The sequence below is a fragment of the Sprattus sprattus genome, assembly GCF_963457725.1.
Source record: "Sprattus sprattus genome assembly, chromosome: 7".
Classification (NCBI taxonomy): domain Eukaryota; kingdom Metazoa; phylum Chordata; class Actinopteri; order Clupeiformes; family Clupeidae; genus Sprattus; species Sprattus sprattus.
This window is the reverse complement of record NC_137926.1, coordinates 14,833,277-14,837,001: the sequence shown is the minus strand read 5'-3', so window position 1 is coordinate 14,837,001 and position 3,725 is coordinate 14,833,277.

Here is a 3,725-nt window from a genome sequence, read left to right as displayed (position 1 = left end):
ACAGCGTACCAAGTCTGTGTGTCAGGGAGAGAGAGTAAGAATCAGAGGATGCAGAGAAGCTGTTCATTTGGTTCACCTCAGGACAGCAGTGTGGTTTTGAGCCCTGTCTGGAACGACTGATGGCATATCAACTTGAGTCCAGGGATCTGTATGTCAGTCACACAAGGCATGTTTTGGGTTTGAAAAGGCCAACATCTGGTGGGCTGTTTTTGCGTGGCTAGCATTCCAACATCAGCCTAACTTTAACACATACATTTCCCTCAGGCAATATAGTGTAGAGGCACTACCAGCATACTCGTTTATGAATACAACAAAGATATTTTTGGTGAGAAAATGTCGTTGAGTGTTGCAAATCTTGGGCTGGAACACATTTAAAAAGGCCCTTGGATATCGTCATTGTTAACCTCTTAGCGTAGCGGGTTTGGAACAGTCATGCAAATTAGTCATCGGTGTCATAGTACATAGGGGAGAGTGGGGTAAGATGTGCCAGCGGGGAAGTTGTGCCACCCCTTATTTCTAGGGAACCATAGAAAAAATTGGTCAAGTGGCCACATATTTTTGAAGAGTCAGCCATTTAACTCATCCTGAAAAGAAGAGAATCTCTTTGCATGAGAGATAAGCACATTTAAGTTCAAAAAACTGTTTTTTGCCTTCCAAAGTAAAATTTCTATGATCACGGTTTTTTGATTGTTGTGTCTAAACGGGTTTAGACAAGTTTAAAAACAATTCACACGTGTTTTAGTAAGCTACACTATGAGTCTATATAGCTAGTATGAATTTAGCTCAAAACAGCTGGATGATGCATTTTTTCCAAAAAGATGGGATTGGGGTGATTTGTGCCAAAGGGCCTGGGATAAGTTGTGCCAGTGATCTATATAGAGAATTCCATTCAATTTGGTCTTCATTTGAATTTCATTTTTTTCTGAACATGTGTTCATGTAAATTACCTTTAAATAGAATTGGCTCAACTCAGCTTTGTTCTGATGTGTTCAGGAAGCTCTAGGCCTTGTTTAAGAAAATGTACCTTTGATGTGCTCATGTGGCGCAATAGGCTTGTAGAAAATCAGCTTTTGTTGTTGAAAAATAACTTTAAATAAACCTTAAATGAGTAATTTTGCATTGAATTTTTCTAGCTTTTATATAGCAACACAGTTTCTGAGATGCAAATATACTGTTTTACTTCAATAATCAATGGCACAATTTACCCCAATGTATTCTCTTTAATGGCACAACTTACCCCGCACCGGGGGCAAGTTGTGCCACGAGACTACTTTTTTTCAGAAAGCTATATTTCTTTAATACTATATTTCAGATCCAAATTGATTGTTCCCAAAGATGCACAACATCCTGAAATATATGTACATATTTTAGCTTGAAGCATTACTGTCATGGCCTCGCTTATAAGTCACTTTAAGTAAAAACTGGCACATCTTACCCCACTCTCCCCTATACATATATATAAATATATATCACCTTATTACTACAAGTCTGCCTTTTAATAATCTGACAATCAGGATTCATTAGTTCATTCAGGCCTGTTTTTGGTTGGTCCAGACACCAAACCCTCTGCCCGTCCTGGACTTGGCACCGAGTCTTCATCTCTTTGGCCACTAAGTCAGGGTTGATGCAAAGTTGAATCCTAAAACTAAGCTGACAGGAGGGTCAGCCTCACAATAACCTCTCTCGGCCAGCCGCGGTCTTGTTTGCACATCCACATACACATTGACACCAGACAGTCCACAATCTGGAAATTAACGCAGCGTCATAAGAACACTTATAAACAGATGGGTTAGAAGAATTGCCAACGCAGCTCAGGGTTGAATTGCAAGTGCAGCTTTATCAGAAGCTGACGAAGCCAGTGTGAAAGAGAGAGTGTAGACTTAGAATTCAAACACAAAAGCTACCCCCCTCACACAACCCACCCACCCTCCCTCCGCTGTGCCGTCTTTCAGAAAGCTGAGGAACAGGCGGGAAATAGCTGGAGCTTGGCATTGTGAGAGACCGTGACAGACAGGGTGCAACAACACAAGTGACAAACCTTTTTGGGGGCTGCTCATTGTGTATGTATGTGAGTGTGTTGTGAAGACTGTGTGTGTGTGTGCGCACACACTATTTTTTCCCTCCTGAGCTTTCCATGTCCCTGGTTACTAGGAGACGGTGGCTGGCTGCGTGGGGCGATGGCGGAATAGAGGGAGTACTGTAGCCAGCAGCTGTGAGAAGCTCCCCCTCTCCACCCACATCACCTCAGCACCGCACACACACACACACACACACAAACACACCTACACACACACAAAAAACACAAACACTCGCTCATGCAGCCACACCGGACACCTACATGCTCATAAAAAAACACACTCACTGACGCAGACACACACACACACACACATCCTCACACTCAGTCATCCACTCACCCACCTACCTACATGCTCACAAACTCACTCACACATTCACACACACATCTCTGCCCGCAACCAGAGCAACCGCTCCAGCGCCACAAGAAGCACAAAATGTTCCCTTCCTGGCCACTGTAATTTACGTGGTGTGTGTGGTGTGTGTGTGTGTGTGCAGGAGACTGCCACTGCCAAAGCAGAGAGGCAGCCAGAAAAGCCAATAGGCCTACCATATGTCTTTAGGTTACAGGGAGAAAAACACATCCAATGTACCTCACACACACATACAGTGCCACCGCTAATTCAGAGAGGCAGTGAACCAGGGCATTTCCTTCTCTATGCCTCTCACACACTCAGCGCTGACATCCTGTGAATGGCCGGTTGTACACAGACTCCCAGCAGCTACCAATCACAGGCACCATCAGCTTCCAGAGACTGACTCCTTGCTTCAAGACGTCCTCCTCCTCCTCCTCCTCCTCCTCCTCCTCCTCTTACAGACTGGAGTCCTGCCAGTGCCTCCAGCCGCATTCAGTGGTACGATGGTGAAGCTGCACTCGCCACGGCGTCCATTATGGTTCCTGCAGCATTATGAGTTTAATTGGTGTGGGTATAAAATTACTACAAAATCCCCTACACAGACGCTTGATGTATCTGTGCTTGTCACGCACAAACCGTGTTCTTTCCTGATCTCAGGAAACAGAAGAATGAGAGGAGAGAAGCTTAAGTTCGTTTGTCTAAGCCAGATTTTTATTAGATGTACATGGTTTTAAAATAAGTTAAATGAACACTATAAACATGACAAAAGGAAGAAAATATTACAACACAGGTGGATTCCAGCCGTTAAATCAACAGTCAGAACGTGCCCGAACGGACACACATTACGAGATACTTTATTCGCAAGTGTAGACTTGTGCAATAGTACATATATGAGTTGTAAAATATACAAAATTACACAGGAGGACTTGGCATCAGCATATGTTGATTCTCGATGAAACGTGAACCCTGCTGGCTGTTGATTTTAAACATTTGATTTGAAATGGTGGTAAACTTAACAGTTGAAACTGAAAGTGCTGCTTTGGATAGTGACGGCCAATCGGATCTGGTTTTGTTTGACCAAGATGCGCCGCCGACAGGTAACCTGTTCTCCCTCCCTTTGCCTCCATCCCTCCTAACCATCAGTGTCCGAAGCTTTACTCTTACAATACATACGCCTTCTTTCATCACCTTTCTCTCCCTTGCCTTACCCCCCCCCCTCCCACACTATTCTCTTCCTCCTCCTCCCCTCCCTCCTTCCATCCCTCCATCCTCTCCCTCTACCTCTATGGCAGGTGC